Below are 25,583 nucleotides of genomic sequence, written 5' to 3' on the forward strand. Positions count from 1 at the left end.
AAGCTCCTGTACCTCCTTCCCGATGGCAGGGGTGAAATGAGTGTGTGGCCAGGATGGTGTGGGTCTCTGATGATGTTAGCTGCCTTGTCAGATGCAATTTGTCAGTAGTCATTTTCAGGCATTGTAGCCTCCTTGCTCGAAATTGGCCACTAATATTACTCTTCCGCTAAATGCCCCTCATTTCCAACTTCGCAATTCCTGTTTAAAAGCAAGGAAAACAGTACTAGGTTCCTTCATTTTTTAAATATATATTGAATTGGCAGAGATGATAATAAATACATTGATTTAGATGCTAAGAAGAACGGAGGTATAAATTATGGATAACTGAAAGCAGAATAACAAAGAAAACAGAAACAATTTCATAGCATCCCCTCCATGACACTCTGGTCAACCTGAGGAGAACCTTCAGCAACAGACTATTTCCACCTAGATGCAGTGCAGAATATCACAGGAGACCCTTCTTCCCTGTGGCTATTAAACTGTACAACTCTTCCCCTTCTGTCATGGGGTAGACTGAGACTGGCTCCCTCCCTCCCCCCCCCCCTCCCCAATCTTTGCACATCCCCAATCCTTTCCACTCGTCACTTTAATTTCAAGTTTCATGTATATTATGTTTTTTATGACTGTTGGCAAATCAATTTCCTTCCTAGGATAAATAAAGTTCTATCGTATTGTATCGTATCGTATAGCGGTGTGCAAATAATGAGAGGTTTAATACATACATAGGAAGAAATAGGTTCCATGGTTATTGCTAACAAGAAGGAATCATTTAGATTATTACAAAAAAATATTTTTAAGGAAGGGAACTATTTTGGTTGAAAACAGAAAGTGTTGGATTAACTCGAGACCATATCTTTGGGAAGGAAAATAGTTCATGTTTTCTGTCCTGGACCATTTGTCAGAAAGAGAGAAACAAATTAGTCAAGGAAACAGAGATGGTGGGAGAGGGCAATGAGTGGAACATAATACATTTCTCCAATAAGAAAAAAATAAAGGGCAGTTCAAATAAGATGGAGGCACAAGAGATTGCTGATGCTGGAATCTGCTGGGGGACATAGGTACTGAGGAACTTCATGTGACTGTTTACAAAGCAACTCTTGCTGACAATGTTGTCAAAGAGCAGTGGAAACAACAGTGAGAGAAGAACTCGCCAAACTCCCATCAAAATGGAGAACCTTTTCATAGTTAAAGGCAAGATTAAGCTTTTTTGTTTGTGTAATGTGTTGCTAATGTCATACAGTCCTGTGTAAACTCACATTGTCTAACTAAATAAAAAGCAGCAAAGAAAAACAAAATGGCAGGCAAAAATAGCCAGTTTCACACCAACAGTACTAGATACCTTAAAGGAACAGCAATTATCTAAAGATAACTGTAGCATTTGATGCTAAATCCTGGAGGTTGTGACCAGCCCTGACTGATGTCGAGGTGTTTGATTGAATTGATTGAAAGATACAGCATGGAAACAGGCCCTTCGGCCCACCATGCTGATGATCAATCACCTGTTCACACTACTTCTATGTTATCATCACACTTTTGCAACTCTCTCCCGACACATTAGGAGCAATTCACAGAGACCAATTAACCTGCAAACCTGCATGTCTTTGGGATGTGGGAGGAAGCTGGAGCAGCCGGAGGAAATTCCCACCAGAAACAAAGATTAAAGGGCCTGTCCCACTTAGGCTATTTTTAGGCGACTGCCGGCGACTGTCATAGCAGGTCACCGAAAAACAGGCGACTGGACCCCCCTTCGACATAAAATTTGTAATAGAATAATTACTTTAACAGCAAAAAAAAACAGCAGTCAGCACCAGCGACAACCTACGTCACCTGGCGACAACCTTTGTTAACCTGGCGACAACCTACTTTAACCTGGCGTCGACTACGGCAGCAACTACGTCAGGAGAAGTCAAGCTACGCTCATTGGCTGTCTGCGAAATTTTTCAACATGTTGAAAATCCAGCGGCGGCCAGAAAGACGCTACGACTCTTTGGGCGACTGAGGAGACTACTCACGACCATACAGGCGATACCCTGGCGACCATGTGGCAACAGCCTAGTCGCCTGTAGTGGCCTAAACAATAGCCTAAGTGGGACAGGCCCTTTAACCGTTAGCAATGAAATCTTTTAAGCAAACTAAATAAATATTAGAAGGTCCGTGAGTTTGAATTGTAAGGAAAAACAGCAGGGGACTTACAACAAGCTTACATCGGTGAGAAGGGCTGAATCACTTTGTTTTATATCCTAAAATTCCATGAAATGGGACCACAAAATAATTTTTATTTTCAATAGATAACCTTAAAATTGAATTTTTCTTTCTCTTGGATAAATGAATGTTGCAGGGAAACATATATGATTGGACCGTTCCAAGGACCAATGCCAATGTATTCCCAGCAACTGCCTAATCTCTGTTTTCATAATTCCACCGTGAAGCAGGAGAGTTCAGCAAATAATGACCCCTATTCCCCAACCCTGCTCTCACATGTCACAGTTCTGGACCCTGCTCACATGTGTTCCCTGTCAATAAATTTAAACACTGCAAGGCATTCAGCTCAGAAACTGTGGAGGCAGTGAAAGATGTGTGGCTTGGATCTCTTCATTTGCTTCGAAACTCTTCCTGTATATATGTGCCGGATTAGAATGTCAAAATGCAGAGAAGTTCCCTTGATAAGTCAGAGATCCTAATGTCAATCTCAAGACCCTGGGATGGAGTGCATACAGACTGTAGCTTGCCTGCCATGGGGTCAGGACTTAGTTTAGACACTACTTAATCCAGTTAGACACAAAATGCTGCAGGAACTCAGCAGGACAGGCAGCATCTCTGGAGAGAATGGGTGACATTCCGAGTCGGGACCTTTCTTCAGACTTTTTCACATTTAGTTCCACTATGAAACGAGCAAAATTCTTGTGGATGAAGAATGTGGGCACATTTTTCACACAGCCTTCTCTCGCCCTTACCCTGAAGAGTGTTAAAAGTGATGTTAGTGATCCTGGGGTTGCAACAATTAAACTCCAAGAACCCCTTGGAATTGTCTTTGCGTTCCAACCATTAAACGATCATATTGCCCCAAAGTAAATCTTGACTGTTTTTTGTGAGTTTGGTGAATAGCTCGCGTAATTGTCCCCGACGACCCAAGAATGGAAATAATCGCTCTGTGAAGAAATTGATCATCAAAATACATCCTGACTTCATTGAGAATTGACGAATATCACATCATTTGGCTGACGAGGATTTCTAAGTGTCCATTGTGGAGCAAAAATGGTTCACTCTGAACTATAAGTAATCGAGGAACTCAGCAGGTCAGGCAGCATCTGTGGAGGGAATGGACAGATGACATTTTGGGTCGAGATGACATTTTGGGATATTCCAGCATCTGTGGTTCCTGTGTCATTATTCCAAACCATACTAGGAGAATATGCTCAACGTCTCCTCCATAAATGGCCCACCATTTATGTTGGAGACATCTAGGTAAATGCTCTTATTCCTCAAATTTCATAATGGTCCTATAATCTCCCATCCCTTCCTATCCCCACACTTGTGAGCGCACAGAAATCTCATCGCAAATTCTAGTTTAGTTTAGTTCAGTTTAGCGATATAGCATGGAAACAGGACCTTTGGCCCAACCCGTACACTAGCTTTATCCTACACACACTAGGGACAATTTACAATTTTTACCAAAGCCGATTAACTTACAAACCTGTAAGTTTTGGAATGTGGAAGGAAACCGGAGCACCCAGAGAAAACCCCCACAGATCACGGGGAGAATGTATAAACTCCGTACAGACAGCACCTGCAGTCAGGATCAAACCCGGATTTCTGGTGCTGTAAAGCAGTGACTCTACCACTGCACCAGTAGCAGGGATAAGGCATTGGGAATTTCAATGCAGTCATACCTAATGCTATTGAGATCCTCTTGGGATAGATGTATGTTTTTTTAATTAATGTTTCTCTGATGTTTTTATCCGCCCACCATCAATTACCTATCCCCCAGCCCTACCTTGACCCCTCCCCCTCACCACTTGTTTCTCTCCCTCTAAAGTCAAATTGCATCATCAATAAATACCCTTATCTCTTGATGTTGGGAGAAGCTGCTAGCAACAGCTGGTCAGAGTTTCCAGCGCGGCGAGATTTGCTCCCCACAGTGACATTCATTTGCAAGGGACTTGGAGCCAGCTGAGAGGTTGAACAGCAGGGAACGGCACGGTCTGTAGGTTTGAATCTTTTGGGAAACAAGCACAGTAGTGTTCTGTGTGCGTGGCCAGGGGAACGCCAAGTGTCCATGATGCATTTCTACTGTTCACAGCTTGGCTTGAATCCTTCTGAATCAGATGGGATATCAGGGACCCACGTACTTGCACAACATGTACAGCATTTCAAACGTGGATAAGCTCTGTTGAAACATGGGGATCGAATCTGACTGTCAAATGTGGCAAGTTGGTCTCGGTGGAACAAATTGCACGTTGCTCTTATTCAGAGTTATATTAAATATGCAGATTCGTGCACAGGTAAAAAGCAATTCTAGGACTTGCTTTATGACATGATGTGTGAAAGAACGTATTCCAATGTGATTCTTCGGGGAGTCGTCCCCAGAAATGGTTCAGGCTGCAGATAGCACCAGGTCGAACTTCGTGAACACTATCTGTAGTACCAGAGAACAGAGGAAGAACATGACACACAAAGAAATCGAACCAACTGGTGAGTTGAACATTCAGACCTCATGTCTCTGAACAGCCCCCATAGTCAATCCAGCTGAATGGATATTCTAGAACAAAGATATGCTTGTTAGAAATCTGTCCCTCCTTTATTCCTCCTTCAACTTCCAATCCCTTGGGATGTGTTTTCTGCTGAGACACCTGGGTGGCATGGTGGCGCAGCAGTAGAGTTGCTGTCTTACAGCGCTTGCAGCGCCGGAGACCCGGGTTCGATCCCAACTACGGGTGCTGTCTGCACAGAGTTTGTATGTTCTCCCCGTGACCGGGTTTTCTCCAAGATCTTCTGTTTCCTCCCACACTCCAAAGACGTACAGGTTTGTAGGTTAATTGGCTTGGTGTGTGTATGGTAGTGTCAATGTGCGGGGATCGCTGGTCGGTGCAGACTTGGAGGACCGAAGGCCTTGTTTCCGTGCTGTACCTCTAAACTAAACTAAACAAGCCGATGGTATCAGCACTGACCTTGTCTGCTGATTGGCCCTCGTTACGGTGACCACGCAAAATAAAAAGAGATTGTCAGGAAAACCCACCTGGTTAACTAATGTCCTTACGGGAGAAAATCTGCCATCCTTATTCAGTTTGGGCTGTCTATTACTTTCCATCAACCCAACATTGTTAAGGCTTAAATGCTGTCAGAAATGCAAGTCACGGAGAAGGAATCATCAAATGACTGCAGATTTTTAAAGGGCAACTCACCTCCATATATCAAAGGCAATTTAGGATAGACAATAAATAATGATCTTGCCAACAAACACCAAAACCCCAGAAAAATTTGCAATAAAAAAAAAATGCTGCTAGTTGTTTCTAGGTGGGGTGGTAATCCTGATAGTTCAAATTGAGTTTCCGAATACCTAGCAAAGCTATCATTACAGTTTGAATTATTAGGATTCCTAGTTCTCAACTGCTGATGCTGGAATATTGAGCAAAAGACAAAGTGCTGGAGAAACTCAACGATTCCGGCAGCATCTGTGGAGGGAATGGACAGGCAACATTTCCGGTAGCAACATTTCCATTTCAAGAAAGGGCAGATGCTGGTTGACAAAAAGTGAACACACAGTGCTGGAGTAACACAAAGACGCAGCAGAATTTTGGAGACGTCATCCCGTCACCCATTCCTTCTCTCCAGAGATGCTGCCTGTCCCGCTGAGTTAAAGAGTGCCCACGGTAGACTCACGAGTCACTACGGTAAACTCACGGGCTACTACGTTCTGACAACGAGTTTAAAAGTTTTAAATTTTTACTTCAAGAGTAAATTTGACTCGTGAAAATCTTTCATCATGTTGAAAGATTTTCACGAGTTAACAAGTTTCCTGAGTACCTGCCGTTAGCGTTACGAGTTCCGACGTTCCCGCTACGTTAATTCTACGTGATTACCACACGTTTGATTTGTTTTAAACTCGGGATCACTCGTGGGTGGACTCGCACTCTGAGACAGGGCCATTACAGTCTCAACCTTTTGTCACCCACTCCAAAAATTTAATTATTAGTCAAGGGCCTGTCCCACTTGGCGATTTTTTTCAGTGACTGCCGGCATCATTGGCTGACATATCAGATTATTGAAAATTTAGCTTTGTGATGTGGCATGACGCGCGGTGTTTTTTCAAGTGTCAAGTCAGGCGGGTAGGGGAGGATGGTGATGGCCACAGAGGCTGGGAGGTGACAAGTGGAGAACCCTGCCAGATGACCGCACTTAGTGGCCATTCTTTGCCTGCTCTTCCCAGTAAAGGATCTACTATTATCCAATACAAGTAGACCATCAAGAAAGGTCATAAATCATTAGGTCATAAGTAAATTAGTCTACATCAAGTCTACTCTGCTATTCAATCATGACTGATCTTTATCTCCCTTCTAAAACCATTCTCCTGCCTTCCCATAACCCCTGACACTCGTACTGATCAAGAATCTATCTATTTCTGCCTTAAAAATATCCATTGACAGCCTCCACAGTGTTCTGTGGCAAAGAATTTCACAGATTCACCACACTGACTAAAGAAATTTCTCCTCATCTCCTTTCTACAGGAACATCCTTTAATTGTGCGGCTATGACCTCTAGTCCTAGACTCTCCCACTTGTGGAAACATCCTCTCCACACCCACTGTGTAAGAAAGAACTGCAGATGCTGGTTTAAATCGAAGGTAGACACAAAAAGCTGGAGCAACTCAATGGGTGAGGCAGCATCTCTGGAGAGAAGAAATGGGCAATGTTTTGGGTCAAGACCCTTCGTCAGACCTTCTCCACATCCACTCTATCTGTGCCTTTCACTATTCGGTATGTTTCAATGAAGTCCCCTTCATTCTTCTCAACTCCAGCAAGTACAGGCCTAGTGACATCAAATGCTCATTTATATTAACTCACTCATTCCTGGGATCATTCCTGCCCTGGTTCCTCTCCAGAGCCAGCACATCCTTCCTCAGATATGGTGCCCAAAATTACTCACAATACTCCAAATGCAGCCTGACCAATGCCTTATAGAGCCTCAGCATTACATCCCTGTTTTTGTATTCTAGCCCTCTTGAAATAAATGTTAACATTGCATTTGCCTTATTTTCTACCAATTCGATTTGCAGATTACCTTTTTTAGGAATCCTGCACCAGCACTCCCAAGTCCCTTTGCACCTCCAATTTTTGGATTCTCTCCCTATTTAGAAAATAGTCTATGCCTTTATTCCTACTACCAAAATGCATGACTCCATACTTTGCACACTACATTTCAACTGCCACTTCTCTGCCCACTCTTCCAACCTGTCCAAGCCCTTCTGCAGTGTCCCTGCTTTCTCTACACTACTTGCCCCTCCACCTATTTTCATATCATCCGCAAACTTTGCTACAATGCCTTCAATCCCGTCCAAATCATTAATATACAACATGAGGAGCATTGGCCCCATCACCGACCCCTGCTGAACTCCGCTAGTCACTGGCAGCCAACCAGAAAAAGCCTCCATTATTGCCACTCTTTGCCTTCTGCCATCCAGCCAACCTGCCATCCATGCTAGTATCTGTCCTTTGATACCATGGGCTCTCAATTTCCTTAGCAGCCTCACATGTGGCACTTATCAAAGGCTGTATGAAAATCTACGTAAACAACATCCACTGACTTTCCTATGTCTGTCCTGCTATTTAGTTCTTCTAATAATTCCAGCAGATTCGTCAGGCAAGATCTCCCCTTCACAAAACCATGCTGACTTTGGCCAATTTTATTATGAACTTCTAAGTACTCTGGAAACCTGATCCTTTATAATGGACTCCAAGTAGACTATCATTTCTAAATGTTACAATGTTGAGAATTATATTCTGCACTGTGTTTCTTCCTCTTTCCTCCACCTACTGTACTTTTGAGTTTGAGGATTGCATTTATGTATACTATTATCTGATCTGTTTAAACAGCATGCAAAGCAAAGCTTTTCACTGTAGCTCAGTATGTGCGACAATAATAAGCCTAACCCTAAACCTAAACAAATGGCTTCAGTTTCTGGAATGTGACAGGGAAGGAGAATGAGGATTACAACTCGATGAGGGGTGCTGGTAGATGTGAACAACAGCGGGAGGGGTGGGGTGAGCAATGGCGGGGGATATCCCCCCACCCCCCTTCTTCAGACTGAAGACTTCAGGCTGAAGCAGAGTCTCAACCTGAAATGTCACCTATTCCTCTATCCAGAGATGCTGCCTGTCCCGCTGAGTTACTCCAGCATTTTATGTCTAACATTTAGAAATGACGGTGTTCCAGTTGGAGGAGTGAATGGGGGAGAGAGGAAAGGAATAAGGTGCTATGGAGCTGGGGGGGGTGGTGGGGGGGGGGGGGGAAATAGGTGGGAAGAAAAGGTGTGTAAAAGAGGACCAGGATAGGCAGCAAGAGAGAAATTGAAGAATTCATTGTTTCTGCCGATGGGTTATAGATTATCCTGAAGGAATATCAGGTGTCACTGGAGAAGGCTAAAGACAGTGAAATCTTTGTGGGAATGAGAAGGGAAATCAAATGACTGACAAGCGGAAGATCCAGGTGACCACAGCGGACTGAGTGCGGGTGATCAGCACCACAATCTCCTAGTCCGCAATCGGTCTCACCGATGTAGATGATTAGCTGGATCTCAGTGATTATGAGGTAATTTCTCAGGCAGGGGCCTATTAAATCCTCACATGCTTTTTCTTAATTAGGGCTGAGCTGGCAGACCTGCTGCCTCACAATGCCATAGACCCAAGTTTGATCCTGATCTCGGGGCTCTGCATGGGGCTTGCACATTCTTCCTGTGACCGATGTAGATGTGGCAACATCATGAGCACCAGATGTCGTATATTGAGGTTGGAGGAGGTGCAGGTGAACTGTCGGCAAAAACAGAATTTCACTGCCCTTTGGTACCTCGGTACACGTGATACTAAAAGAACCATTGAACATCTGTCTCATCTGGAAGGGCCGTTTACAACTCTGGATGGAGGTGAGGGCGGAGGTCTAGTGGCGGGTGTTACATCAGCTACAGTTGCAGGGGAAATTGTCTGGGGAGGGGGAGTATTGACACACGCGGGGAGAGTGAACCCTGCAGAAGGCAGAAAGGGGTGGTGGATGAATAGCAACTGCAATTAGTTTTAGTGCCCGGCATGTACCACCATGGTCATGTAGTGTATTCAATTTCAGAGATGCTAAACTCTTTAATACTTCCTCATTGACCATGTTCATCCCATGCAATATTTCACACTCGTCTTCCTTAACTATTATGTCATAGAGTCATACAGTGTGAAAACAGGCCCTTCGGCTCAACATGCCCATGGCGACCAACACGTCCCAGTTACACTAGTCCCACCTGCCTGCATTTGATCCATCTCCACCTAAACCCATCCTATCCATGTACCTGTCTAAATGTTTCTTAAACTTTGCAATAGTACCTGCCTCAACTATCTCCTCCAGCAGCTGGTTCCTTACACCCACCACCCTTTATGTAAAAAAAATCATGCCTCAGGTTTTGTTAAATCTTTTTCCCCTCACCTAAAACCTATTGTAACTACATAAAGATGTAATCTTGGTGTGGAGACAAAGGATATGAATAAGATTCTTGAAGAATATTTTGTGACTGAGCTTATGAAATAGAGAGTGCAGGCAATCAGTATTGTTTCCACAAACATCTGTCAGGTGATACTTCCCACAGATATACTTTAATTAGGTGTGTAGCTAATTCTCAATCATTTCAAATATTTTCCAAAGATGGCAGATCAAATATTGCTGTTCCAAATTCTGAAATCTTTAGATTAACCTTTGCTCTACTGAAACAGAGAAACATAGAGAATAGGAACTGGAGGCGATCATACACTCTTCATGCTTTCTCCTCATCATCCCCAATTCCTTTTCCATTGAGTAATATAACTCACCTCTTCTTGAATGTATTTAATAATTTGTCCTGCACATCCTCCAATGTTGAAGAATTCCACAGGTTTACCACCCTCGGTGAAGAAATGCCTCATGATCTCGTTTAAAGTGGCAAAGCCTTCGTGAATGATGGTTTGCCATTGTAGTGCGTGGGTCTCAAAAGGAAGCACGAAGTCCAGTGTTTTGAGAGGCACCTTTTATTATGTTACTCCCGGTTGTAGGGAAGACCAAACAAGAGAAAGATGGCACCCAAACCCCTGCCTTTAAACCCTCTGGCTAAGGGCCGCCTCCGGACTGAACCACTCCCGTGCCGAGGGGTTCGACAGTATGATGGCATGACCCTTGGGAGCCGCCACACCATCCTCTTAAGCAGTGGAAGAAATCTCAAACAGTAGCCCCAAACTCCCAGAGCTCTTAATAGGAGAATGGAAGAGATATAACCTGCAATTTCTTTAAATTGTCAAAACTCCTGTCGTCAGATATTTACCAAAGAGTGCTTGCTAAGTACTCTGAAGAAGTGTCCCAACCCGAAACGTCATCTATCCATGTTCTTCGGAGATGCTGCCTGACCTGCTGAGTTATTCCAGCATTTTGTCTCTTTTTTTTGTAAACCCGTATTTGTGTCTCCTTAGTAGATTCCTGCATAAATGCATCAGCCAGGTGATGGAGGTAATTAGAGCATTGAACATTAGTAAAAGAAAATATTGATTCAGCTGTTCACTGTGCAATTACAGATTCCCTTAATTAAAAATGTTTTCCGTTAGGCCAAAATTGCATTGAATATCAACCCGTAATATCAATTCTCATGGCATATATCCATTCAAGCACATCTTTCAGGAAAGAAATGGAGGGTGCAGGGAGGACAAAAATTAACAGTTTAGGAAAAGAAGAGAATGGAGAAAAGAGAATGAGAGCAAAACTAGGAAGGTAGACGGCAGCAAAATAGAAGGGCTGGGAAAGTGAAGTCATGTTATGTCATGAAAAATGGACCTGGCTGTTTTGCTTCCAGAATTTAAACAACCAATTTCACATCAGGAATGAGCACGAACAAACTCCGCTTCTGAATCTTCAACAAACTAATGCAAAATACAGAGAAAAATCCAGGCTTGAGCAGCCTGTGAGATTCTCATGGCATGTCCAGCAGTGGAGACTTATTGGATGTTGCCTCTTGGCCAGTCCATAAGTAGAGGGAAGGACTGGATAGTCAAACCTGCATAAATCAAGGAGCAGATGAAGCAAACCAGGACATGGCTTTATCTCAGAAGATGACAAAGAACAAAGCAAGCATTGTAGATTGTAGAAATGGCTGCCTGGTTCAAAGCACCAACTGGGGACTGTCATATGCCTGGGATGCAGCAACAACTAAATAGTATAATTTGAAAACTGCTCTGCATCTCCAAGAGTAGCAAGAAGGAACGAGCTCTATAAACCATCAAGAACACATTATTGAAGATTTCATTTTGATCTACTGCAGATTACCAGGATCTCAGTAATTATGAGATAATTTTTCAAATAGGGGCCTATTAAATCCCACTTTTTCTTAATTCAAGGTGACACAGTGGTTCAGCTGGTAGACCCGCTGCCTCACAATGCCAGGGACCCAAGTTTGATCCTGATCTTGGGTACTCTGTGCTGAGTTTGCACATTCTCCCTGTGACCGCATAGGTTTCCTCCCAGTGCTCTGGTTTCCTCCCACAACCCAAAGACGTGTGGGTTTGTAGGTTAATTGTCCTCTGTATATTGCCCCTACTGTGTTGGGAGTGGATGCAAAAATGGGATAAGTTAGAACGAGTGTGAATGTGTGATGGATGGTCGGCGTGGACTCAGTGAGCCGAAGGCCCTGTTTCCCTGCTGTATCTTTCAATCAATCAATTCAATTTAAATGGGAGGAAATCAACGATGTTCCTTTATCAGCATAAATTCCAGTCACCCTGTTCTTGGCATTCACGATTCATGAGTGATCCAATAATTCAGGGCACAAACCAAAGAAAATCTCCCTTAATACGTGTGGGTTTTGGGGGATTTCCAAAGTGCTCAAATCTGGAAATTGAGTGGGCACTCTGATGTCACAGCATGACCAAACCCAGACCGTCTTTGTATGTTTCTGAGACTATTTTGTCTTTGAGTCTCAGAATATTCAGACTCAAAGACAAATTGCAAAGTCTAGAGATGGTATAGCAGTAAACTGACTTCAGGGTAGTGGTGACCCTCAAAGGTCAACGTTGCCACCATATGAATGATCTACGACTAGAATTCTAAGATCGTTCATCTCAGTATTCAATTCAACTCGATTTCTAAGATATTCTTTCATCGATTTCAAATCAAACTCCACTAGTTCATTGCTGTTTCTTTCAATTATGCCTGTACCACTAACAATAGTCAAGTGTAACAATCGCATTTGGGTACTATCGCCTTCACCTTACATCTCATTGTTTCTCCATCACTGGTCAGTTGTCAGAGGCTTCTTACCTCGGGGCAGAGCCAGTTCAGTGAGAAGGTGCTTGCTATCCCTCAAAACAACAGCAACAAGTTCAAGTTCAAGTTCGTGTTTATTGTAAAACCCCTGTCTCACGGTGCGAGTCCACCTACGAGTGATCCCGAGTTTAAAACAAATCAAACTCATGGTAATCATGTAGAATTAACGTAGCGGCAACATCGGAACTCGTGGACGTAACATAGCGACTCGTAACGCTAACGGCAGATACTCGGGAAACTTGGTAACTCATGAAAATCTTTCAACATGATGAAAGATTTCCACGAGTCAAACTTACTCTTGAAGTAAAAAATTTAAACTTTTAAACTCGTTGTAAGAACGTAGTAGACCGTGAGTTTACCGTAGTGACTCATGAGTCTACCATGGGTTTGGCCTGAGTGCCAGAAGTGAAATGTTGAAGATTAGTCATCTCCGGAGAACTTGGATAGGTGATGTTTCGGGTCAGGACCCTTCTTCAAACTTTTGACCCTTCTTTCACCCGAAATGTCACCTGTCCATGTTCTCCACAGATACTGCCTGACACTTTGAGTTACTCCAGCACTTTGTATTTTTTCGTAAACCAGCTTCTGTAGTTCTTTGTGTTCCAAAATGTAATTATTTATAAATGTCCAGAGATGCTGCCTGTCCCACGGAGTTAATCCAGCACTTTGCGTCTGTCTCCCTGGAGACCTCGTTTCCCACGCAATATGACATCTACCGTGCATACATTGCCAACTGTTGTTTTGGCAGCAATAACATAATCTCCCGGTTAGTACACTCAGTGTTGCTGAGGTCTAGTTTATGTAGAGACATGAAACTGCAGATGCTGGAATCATGATCATAAAACACACACAAAGTGTTGGAGGAACTCACACAGCGCTGGAGCAACTCATCTGGCTTGAAAAGAAGGGATCCAATCCGAAGCGTTACCTATCCATTCCCTCCACAGATGCTGCCTGACCCGCTGGCTTACTTCACACTTCGTGAGTTCATGTCATAGGAGCAGAATTAGGCCATTCGGCCCATCGAGTTGCTCCAACACTTTGTGTTTCACTCAACATGCCAGCATCTGTGGTTTCCCATGTCTCCATTTGACAGCTGGAAGAACTCAGCGGGTCATGGAGTCTGAAGAAGGACCCTGTACCGAAACCTTGCCTGCCCATTTCCTTCCACCGATTTCATGTAGTCACTTTTCGATAAAACCCCACCGCCCCAGTTATTCCAAGTCCATTTAATTCCGCGCGTCTCCATTTCATTCATTAAGTCGCCGGTACTGTCACATCGTTCGTTTTCGGTCAATACAACGGAACAGTCTGAAGAAGGGCGACAATAGACACAAAAAGCTGGAGTAACTCAGCGGGACAGGCAGCATCTCTGGAGAGAAGGACTGGGTGATGTTTCGAGTCGAGACACTTCGACAGACTTGTAAGGGAAACAAGATATAGATGATATAGATGATGATGTATTGTAGCGAGATAAAGAACAATGAATACAAAAAAGTAACGATGATAAAGGAAACAGACCATTTTCATTGGGTGAAAACGAGCAGCTGGTGCGACTTGGGTGGAGGAGGGATAGACAGAGAGGGAATGCCGGGGTTACTTGAAGTGAGAGAAATCAATATTCATACCACTGGGCTGTAAGCTGCGTAAGTGAAATATGAAATGCTGTTCCTCCAATTTGCATTTAGCCTCACTCTGACTGGAGGAGACCTCGGACAGAAAGGTCAGCGTGGGAATGGGAAGTGTTTGGCAACCGAGAGATCAGGTAGGTCCAGGTAGCAACCGGGAGAGTCACGATCCGAAACGTCACCCATTCCTTCTCTCCAGAGATGCTGTCTGACCCTCTGAGTTACTCCAGTTTTTGGTGTCTATCATCAGGGTAAACCAGCATCTGCATTTCCTTCCTACACAACAGAACAGTACGAGGAGCTGTTAATGTTAGAGGCTGCTCACTAACCTTACATCGTCCTCTCTAGCAATGAATAAATATCATTTGGTTACCGTGTTATTGACTACAACCACCCGTTTAAAGTGACTGCTCTTTAATTCTCAACCACTGGATATTTGCCTGGAAACATATTGCATGTTTTCGTTCAGTGAGATAATTCAATTTTAATAGCCTGAGGTGTTAAATCCGGTGCCACTTCACAACAAACTAAATGACCTATAATTTAAATAGAGCATTTAGGATCGATAATAAAATTCCCAAGACTATTTCACATATATAATTCCAGCACCACTTCATACTGAACTGTCCGTGATGTTTAAAGGGGCTGGCATCTGCCCTGATCCGTTGTTCGGATAAAACACTGTTTGAAATAATTTGAAGTTTTGAAATTAATCCTCGCCGCCTAATGTACACTTTGGACTAAGATTTGATCCCTGCACAAAGTGCAATGTAAACGGAATGAAATCTCTATTAACCTTCTGAGGCTCTCTACATAATGGCAGTGATCACATTCGGCTCTTCGAGCCAGCATTGCCATTCAATATGATCATGGCTGATCATCCAAAGTCAGTACCCAGTTTCTGCTTTCTCCCCATATCCCTTGATTCCGTAACCCTAAGAAATGTAAACATGGGAGGCTTTTTATCGTGTAAAAATAAACTGCATGACATCATTTTTACCATGTGATGATTTTTCCACACGTCGGTAGTCGTTGTTGGCTCAAGAGTAACTCAGGAGAGGAGCTTGGTACATCGCAGAAATGAGAAGTAAATGGCAAACTTAGACATACACGTGGGAACTCGTTTAAACTCGTGAACATAAACTTGGAATCTCGTGGTAAACCACGAGTTTGATTTTTTCGTTCACTCGGGATCACTCGTGGGTGGACTTGCACTGTGAGACAGTGCCATTACTTAACCAACTAAGGTACAGTGAAATTTGAGTTACCATACAGCCACACTAAGTGAAAAGCAACTATACCATTTAACACAATTTAACATAGACATCCACCACACTGGAATCCACATTCCTCACTGTGATGGAAGGCAATAAAGTTCAGACATCTTCCTCCTTTGTGGTCAGGGCCTTTGATCCCTCAGCAGTCGCCACTGCCGACGGTCCGATGTCTGAAGCCCTAGCGCCGGGATGATGGAAACTCCGATGTCGGGACAGATCGGAACACTCCCTGGCATGGAGCTGCTCAGTCAACCTCTTCTTACTAGAGGTCGCGGCTTCACAGTGTTAAAGTCCACAGGCCCCGCGGTCGGAGTGCTTTCGCTGACGATCCTCGGCAAAAGATCACACGCTCTTCCATGGTAAGTCCGCTCTGTGCCTGCAACTTGAAGCTCCGAGCCGGTCTCCAGGAAAGGCCGCACCAATCCATGTTGTTAGGCCCCAGGAAAAAAATCGCATCTCTGTCGAGGTAAGTGGCTGAAAAAAGTTTCCCCCAATTCCCCACCCCACCCCCCACATAAAACATACCAAGAAACACTAAACCATACCCTTAAGACCCATTCAAAATAACAAAAACAGAGAAGGGACACGACAGGCTGTTGGCGAGGCGGCCATTACGGGCGCCACCAGGCCATGAAGGTGAGATCGCTGTTAACGATTCTAGACCAATAATTAGTTTAAGTTGCAGATGCAAGGAACTGCAGATGCTAGTTTACCAAAAAAGACACAAAGTGCTGTAGTAACTCAGCAGGTCAGGCAGTGCCTCTGGAGTACCTGGGAAAGCGACGTTTCAAGATGTACAAGACTCAGTACAAACATTTTAAGTTGAATGTAAACTGCAACTGGATTTCTCCAATCTCTTTAAAATTACAGGAGGACGGATTCTGTCCATTCTCCAAGAGGGCACACAATGAATTTTGCAGTTGATAACCATTCCCAAATCGTAGAGATGTCTTTAATGCTACATTCAATGCAATTAGTGTAAGAGTAGTGTCACAAGCTTCTGGATTTCAGTAAAGGGCCTGTCCCACTTCGACTCTTTCTTAGGCGACTACAGGTGACTAGGCTGTCGCCACATGGTCGCCGGGGTATCGCCTGTATGGTCGTGAGTAGTCTCCTCAGTCACCCAAGAGTTGTAGCCTCTTTCTGGTTGCTGCTGGATTTTCAACTTTCAAAAATGTTTGCCAACAGTCAGAGACAGTGGGTTGACGTCAATGAGCGTAGCTTGACTTCTTCTGAAACACTAAATCCAAGTGTTTGTGCAGGCCAAGCTGAAAAATATCACGAACCCCCTGCTGGACCCTCTGCAGTTTGCATACCGGGCCACTAGATCTGTGGATGACGCAGTCAACCTGGGCCTGCACTTCATCCTCCAGCACCTAAACCGCCAGGGGACCTATGCGAGGATTTTGTTTGTTGATTTTAGCTCTGCATGCAACACCATTGTTCCAGCGCTACTACACTCCAAACCTTCCAAGTTGACTGTTCCTGAACTCCTCTGTCGGTGGTCACCAGCTTCCTGATAGACAGGAAGGAACAAACATGTGAGGCTTGGAAAGCACATATCGGACCCGCAGACCCTCAGCATAGGAGCAAAGCAAGGGCCCTCTCCTCTACTCTCTCTACACCAACCAACGAGAAGATTACGGAGAGTCGGATTGTCAAGGAAGACTCTCTCTAACTTCTACAGGTGCACAGTCGAGAGCATACTGACCGGTTGCATCGTGGCTTGGTTCGGCAATTTGAGCGCCCTGGAGAGGAAAAGACTACAAAAAGTAGTAAACACTGCCCAGTCCATCATCGGCTCTGACCTTCCTTCCATCGAGGGGATTTATCGCAGTCGCTGCCTCAAAAAGGCTGGCAGTATCATCAAAGACCCACACCATCCTGACCACACACTCATCTCCCTCAAACAGGTGACCATATTCCTGAATCAGAAGCCATGGATGAACAGTGAGGTCAGGCTACTGCTGAAAGCACGGGACACCGCTTTCAGGTCAAGCGATGCTCGAGCCTACAGCTCATCCAGGGCTAACCTGAAGAGGGGCATCAAGAAGGCCAAGCACTGCCATAAGTTCAGGATTGAGGAGCACTTCAACAACAACTCTGACCCCCGACGCATGTGGCAAGGCATCCAGGCCATCACGGACTATAGACCCTCCAACACCACCCCCACATCCAGCGACGCCTCCTTCCTTGAGGAGCTTAATCACTTCTATGGCCGCTTCGACAGGGACAATCTAGAGACAGCCATCAAGGCTGTGCTCCCTGCCGATCACCAACCCCTCACACTCACCCCCTACAACGTATACGTGGCACTGAGTAGGACTAATGCACGTAAGGCTGCTGGCCCTGACGGCATCCCCGGGCGCATGCACAGGGCCTGTGCTGCGCAGCTGACAGACGTCTGGACTGACATCTTCAACCTGTCACTTGCCCAAGCAGTTGTCCCCACGTGCCTTAAAACCACCTCCATCGTGCCAGTGCCAAAACACTCCACTGCGGCAAGCCTCAACGACTTCCGCCCAGTTGCACTTACCCCCATCTTCACCAAGTGCTTCGAGAGGCTGGTCCTGGCACACCTCAAAAGCTGCCTACCCCCCACACTGGATCCCTATCAGTTTGCCTACCACAAGAACAGGAGTACGGAGGATGCCTTCTCAACGGCACTTTACTCCGCCCTCTCCCACCTCGACAACAGAGACACTTACGTAAGAATGCTGTTCATCGATTACAGCTCAGCATTCAACACCATTATACCATCTAAACTGATCACCAAACTCGGTAACCTGGGCATCGATCCCTCCCTCTGCAACTGGATACTGGACTTTCTAACCAACAGACCACAGTCTATTAGGTTAGACAAGCACACCTCTTCAACCCTCACCCTGAACACCGGCGTTCCACAGGGCTGTGTGCTGAGCCCCCTCCTCTACTCCCTCTTCACCTATGACTGCACACCTGTACATGGTACTAACACCATCATCAAGTATGCAGATGATACAACGGTGATTGGCCTCATCAGCAACAACGATGAGTCGGCCTACAGGGAGGAGGTCCAGCACTTAGCAGCATGGTGCGCTGACAACAACCTGGCCCTTAACTCCAAGAAGACCAAGGAGCTCATTGTAGACTTCAGGAAGTCCAGGGGCGGCACGCACACCCCCATCCACATTAACGGGACGGAGGTGTAACGTGTTTCTAGCTTCAGGTTCCTGGGTGTTAACATCTCCGATGACCTCTCTTGGACCCACAATACCTCAACTCTGATCAAGAAGGCTCACCAGCGTCTCTTCTTCCTGAGGAGACTGAAGAAGGTCCATCTGTCTCCTCAGATCCTGGTGAACTTCTACCGCTGCACCATCGAGAACATCCTTACCAACTGTATCACAGTATGGTATGGCAACTGCTCTGTCTCCGACCGGAAGGCATTGCAGAGGGTGGTGAAAATTGCCCAACGCATCACCGGTTCCTCGCTCCCCTCCATTGAGTCTGTCCAAAGCAAGCGTTGTCTGCGGAGGGCGCTCAGCATCGCCAAGGTCTGCTCTCACCCCAACCATGGACTGTTTACCCTCCTACCATCTGGGAGGCACTACAGGTCTCTCCGTTGCCGGACCAGCAGGTCCAGGAACAGCTTCTTCCCGGCGGCTGTCACTCTACTCAACAACGTACCTCGGTGACTGCCAATCACCCCCACCCCCCCCCCCCCTCCCCCCGGACACTCCTCCCACAGGAAAAACACTATGTCTGTATATATGCTAATGTAAATATTTATTCAAATCATATGCTATGTCGCTCTTCCAGGGAGATGCTAAATGCATTTCGTTGTCTCTGTACTGTACACGGACAATGACAATTAAAGTTGAATCTGAATCTGAATCTGAATCTCTCTGCTACCTTCAGGTAGAAGGTACAGGAGCCTGAAGACTGCAACAACCAGGTTCAGGAATAGCTACTTCCCCACAGCCATCAGGCTATTAAACCTGGCTCGAACAAAACTCTGATTATTAATAACCACTTTCTGTTATTTGCACTTTACCAGTATATTTATTCATGTGTGTATATATTTATATCATGGTATATGGACACATTTATCTGTTTTGTAGTAAATGCCTACTATTTTCTGTGTGCTTAAGCAAAGCAAGAATTTCATTGTCCTATACAGGGACACATGACAATAAACTCACTTGAACTTGAGCTTGTACTTGACTGTACCTCCACAGACACCTCTGTCAAGCTTCTCACGTTTGCGGATGATACAATCCTGATTGGACTGATCCAGGATGGGGAGGAATCTGCCTACAAACAGGAAGTAGCACAGCTGGCGTCCTGGTGCCATCGCAACAACCTGGAGCTCAATGCTCTAAAGATAGTGAAATTATTTGTAGACTTTAGGAGAGCTCCCCCTCCCCTCACCCCACTCACCATCAACAACACCACAGTCACAACTGTGGAGTATTTTAAGTTCCTGGGAACCATCATCTCCAAGGACCTTAAATGGGGGGCCACCACAGTCAAAAAGGCACAACAGATGATGTACTTCCTGCGGCAGCTGAGGAAGCACAATCTGCCAGAGGCAATGATGGTCCAATTCTGCACGGCCATCGTAGAGTCTGTGCTCACCTTCTCCATCATGGTCTGGTTTGGCTCAGCCATCAAGCACGACATCCGGAGGCTGCAGCGAGTCGCCGATCAGCTAGAAAGTTATTGGCTGCAACCTTCCCTCCATTGATGAACTCTACACTGCAAGGGCCAGGAAGTGAGTGGGTAAGATCATCTCTGACCCATCTCACCCTGGCCACAAACTCTTTGAATCACTTCCCTCTGGAAGGCGACTCCGGACTGTCAAAGCTGTCACAGCCAGACATTAAAACAGCTTTTTTCCACGAGTAGTAGCTCTAACAATAACCAAAAATCTGTAGCCTCCTTTTGCTCTGGTATTTAATTTAATTTACATGTTTAATCAACAATGTTTTATTATTAATGTTTTATGTTTTATGTGTCATTCCTAACAGGCACTGTATGTCATGATGTCACTTCCGGGCGGAGCACCAAGGCAAATTCCTTGTATGTGAATACTTGGCCAATAAACTTATTCATTCATTCATTCATTCATTCCTGACGTATGTGCTGTCATAGGTTGTCACCAGGTGACGTAGCTTGTCGCCGGTGCTGACTTTGGTGAATTCCATTGGCAACTTCCTACGTCAACCGGCGACAGGTACCGGCGACTGAATTGTCTTCAGTTGTCGCCGACAGGGTCGTTGCTTGTCGTAGCTTGTCGCGGGGTGACGTAGGTTGGACTTCAGTTGTCCTTGGTTGTCGCCTGTGTGGTCGTAGGTTGTCATAGGTGTAGTCATAGGTGGACGTCCTAATGGGTCGCCAGTTGTCGGTAGCTTGCCTTAGCTTGATGTCAACTAGGTGGTAGGTTGTTGTAGCTTGTCGTAGACATTGTCATGGGGGGGGTCCAGTTGCCGTTTTTTCGGTGACCTGCTATGACTATGACAGTCGCCGGCAGTCACCTAAAAAATCGCCTAAGTTGGACAGGGCCTTAAGATACACCAACCCCAACCGAGCAGTCATTCTTGGAAATACTGAGGGACAGAAATACAGTGATCTGCACACCATCCCAAAACCAACTGCTCCACAACACCACGCCAAAACTACTCCCCACTGTCATTCGCTAAATTCTGAAGAAGGGTCTCGACCCGAAACGGAGTCTGAAGTAGGGTCTCGACCCGAAACGTCACCCATTCCTTCTCTCCAGAGATGCTGCCTGTCCCGCTGAGTTACTCCAGCATTTTGTGTCTATTCCCTAAATTAGGGCAGTTTAGGACAAAGTTGTCTAGTAATATTATTGAGTTCATGATTTCACCATCAATACCGACAGTTGTAACGGTGCTACTACAATAGTGGGATTTTAAAAACTTTGGGACATGGATATGCAGGGAATGGAGGGATATGGATTATGTGCAGGCAGAGGAGATTAATTTAACCTGGCATCATATTTGACATGGACGTTATGGATCGAAGAGCCTGCTCCTCTGCTGTACTGTTCTACATTCTATGTTCTAATGAAGCCCCACCCAAACTCTTCCCATAGTGTTTCAGGATGTTCATAAATTCACATTCATGTAATAGGAGCAGAATTAGGCCATTCGGCCTATCAAGTCTTCCTGCCATTCAATCATGGCTGATCTATCTTTCCGTCTCAACCCCATGTTCCTGCCTTCTCCCTGTGACCTTTGACACCCTTACTAATCAAGAATCTATCAATCTCTGCTTTAAAAATACCCGAAGACTTGGCCTCCACATTGTACTGTAGCAATGAATTCCACAGATTCACCACCCTCTGACTGAATAAATTCCTCCTCATCTCCTTTATAAAGGTACGTCTTTTTATTCTGAGGCTGTGCCCTCTGGTCCTACTCTCCCACTAGTGGAAACATCCTCCCAACATCCGCTCTATCCAGGCCTTTCATTATTCAGTAGGTTTCAATGAGATCCCCTTCATCCTTCTAAACTCCAGCGAGTACAGGGACAGAGCTGTCAAATGCTTATTAAATGTTAACCCAATCATTCCTGGGATCATTCTCATAAACCTCCTCTGGACCCTCTCCAATGTCAGTGGTGGATTGGGGCCCAAAACTGCTTCCTATACTCCAAGTGCAGCCTGACCATTCCCCTATAAAGCCACAGCATTACATCCCTGCTTTTATATTCCAGTCCTCTCAAAATGAACGCTGACATTGCAAAACACACCAAGCGGCATACAACAGGCACTACACTCCAGGACACACACTCCAAGTATCATGTGGCAAGCAATCAGCAACTGCTCGCCAGGCAGCATAGTTGACTCTGATCTCAACTGTGCACATGAATGGCCCTGTTCCAGGCAGCACACGTCAAGTAGCACACCCCAGACACAAGACATCAGCCTCTTCACTCCTGACAGCATTTGCCGAGTAGTGCATTCTGGACAGCGGACAAGAGTCCTTCACATCCGAGAGTGAACGCCAAACACTGCACTCCAGGCAATAGACAACAATCGCTCCACTCCAGCCAGCAGCCAACTATCACTGCACTCCCGATGCTACATCTCTAGCCACAGGATGGTACACACAGGCAATTGTGAACCCAATCCCATAAATCAGATGGCACATAGCGGACAGGAAGAATTAGGTACATGTGCATATACCAGGCGACACATACTCAGCATTGACCCACGACTGTTTACCATATGTCAAGTTTTGTTACATGTGCAAAACGTTTTCAGATTCAAGCGAAATTAATTCATTTGACAGGCCCCACAGCAGAAGCGTTCACATCGCGGGGCTGGAAACTGGAAGTATCCTGTGCTAATTCTGCTACCACCATCATCTATTACGACAAGTGATGGCTTCCACTGATTGTCGCTGGAAGCTTGAGTCCTTTTCAGGATGGATGATGACAGCGAGGTCAACATTTGTAACAAGATGGACACGAAAAAAAGAAGAGGTATCAATTTGACAGGCAGTTGCATTTTCAAGTTGCTGGTTTTCCCAGAGGATATCTTCAGCACTTTCTCTCATCATGACAGCCCTGGCCCTAGTTATCAGAGACTCCCATTGTTTTATCCATTCCTTCGCATTCTCTGTGCAACTTAAATCCAATTACAGTGTAAGAAGGAACTGCAGATGCTGGTTTACACCGAAGGTAGACATAACAGTAACTCAGTAACTGGAGTAATTCAACAGGTCAGGCAGCATCTCTGGAGAAAAGGAAAAAGTGACATTTCGGATCGAGACCTTTCTTCATACTCTAGAGTCATCTAGAGGTCCTAGCTTTCCAAGATGTGATGAAAGGTCTGCACCCTGAAATGTTAGCTTTGTTTCTCCTTCCACAAGCTACCTACCTGCTGAGTATTTCCAACATTTTCTATTCTTATGTCAGATCACCAGCTTCTGTAATTTAATTTCTTGAATGCCAGCACTTTTGGTTTGAAATTGTCAGTTTGTAATGTTAGTTTGGGTTTAATGAGGGGTTATAACATTATGTGAAGTTGCAGCCATTAATTTAAAAAAAGAACAAGTCTTCACAATATCTATCCTAATGTACATTGAAATCAGAAATCAGTTTGAAATTAAAAGGACACTGTTGTAGAAAAGAGGTCTACTCACATAGCCATGACTTGTTTACAATTTAATCAGCTGATTGCAAGACAGTGGGTTATATTAATTGGACCAAATCAAACCAGAAAACAATAGACAATAGGTGCAGGACTAGGTCATTCGGCCCTTCGAGCCAGCACCGCCATTCAATGTGATCATTGCTGATCATCCACAATTGGTACCCCGGTCATGCCTTCTCCCCATATCCCCTGACTCCGCTATCTTTAAGAGGCCTATCTAGCTCTCTCTTGAAAGTATCCAGAGAACCGGCCTCCACTGCCCTCTGAGGTAGAGAATTCCACAGACTTCAGTTTCAGTTATACAATCATAGAGTCACAGAGCCTTACAGCATGGAAACAGACCCTTCAGCCCAACTTGCCCACACCGGCCAACATGTCCCATCTACACTCATCCCATCTGCCGGCATTTGGCCCATATCCTTATAAACCTGTCCTACCCATGTACCTGTCTAAATGTTTCTTAAACGTTGCAATACTCCCTGCCTCTACTACCTCCTCTGGCAGCGTGTTCCATACATCCACCACCCTTTATGTAAAAAAGTTGCCCCTCGCGTTCCTATTCGACTTTTCTCCTATTCAACCCTCATCTTGTCCTATGGTTCTCAAATGGTATTTCTCACCGTTGTGGCAGAGATGAACGAAGCTTTCACACCAGACTTATGTTATCACTTGACACATCAAGCTTGGTCATAGGCATATTTCCTATGACCATGCTTGATATGCCAAGTGACCAAATATCAATAATTGGGGTATTTGTGTACTTTTGAAAGTCAGCCCTCATGACACTCATTTTGTTTGTCTGGGTTCTCTGTCCTCAGAAGCATTTAGACCATCCCTATCAATTTGTTTGTCTCAGCAATATGCTCCCTTTGTAAATATATAATTAGACTCATAGTCGTACACCACAGAAACTGGCACTTCAGCCCAACGTCCATGCTGATCAATATGCTCCACCTACACTAGTCCAACCTGCCCGTGTTTTGGCCCTAAATATTCATCTAAACCTTACTTATCCATGTATGTGTCCAAATGTCTTTTAAATGGTATTTCTAGTACTGCCTCAACAACCTCCTTTGTCAGTTTGTTCCATATACCCTCCACCCTCTGTGTGAAAAGTTATCCCTCCGGATCCTATTAAATCTTTCTCCTTGCACCTTAACCTTAGTCCTCTGGCTCTTGATTTCCCCAGCATGAGTAAGAGATTGTCTATTCATCCTATCTTTTCCCCTCATGATTTTATACACCTCTATAAAATCACCCCTATACACCTCTACAGCAATATAATCCAAGCCTGCCCAACCTCTATCTTTGTCTCAGGCCCTGAAATCCTCACAACACTGCCGTAATTCTTCTCTGCATTTCTTCCATCTTAATGACATCTTTCCTCGAACAGGGTGACCAAAACTAAATGCAAAGCCCCAAATTCAGCCTCACCAATATGTTGTTCAACGGTAACATAACATTTCAACCTCCATACTCAACACCCTAACTGATGAAGGACTAATGTATCATAAGCTTTTGTGACCACCCAATCTACCTGTCACGCCACTTTCAGGGAACTGTCTACCTGTACTCCCTCCATGCCACAACATTCCCCAGGCCCATACCATTCATTGTGAAGATGCTGGCCTGGTTTGACTTCCTAAAATGCAACACCTCATGCTTATCTGCATTAACCTCCATTCGCCAATTTGCCCAGTTGATCAAGATCCTGCTGTGATTTTTGATAACCATCTTCACCATTTACGATATCTCCCAGTTTAGCATCATCTGTAAAGTTACTAATCATGCCTTGTAGATTCTCATCCAAATTGTTGATACAAACTGCAAGTAACAATGGGCCCAGCACTGATTGCTGAGGCACACCACGAGTCACAGGCCTCCAGTCTGAAAAACAACCTACCAACATCATCCTCTGTTTCCTTCCATGAAGCCAATTCTCCCTCCATTTGGCTGGCTCACCCTAGATCCCAGGTG

This window comes from Amblyraja radiata, chromosome 4 (genome assembly GCF_010909765.2).
Source record: "Amblyraja radiata isolate CabotCenter1 chromosome 4, sAmbRad1.1.pri, whole genome shotgun sequence".
NCBI lineage: Eukaryota > Metazoa > Chordata > Chondrichthyes > Rajiformes > Rajidae > Amblyraja > Amblyraja radiata.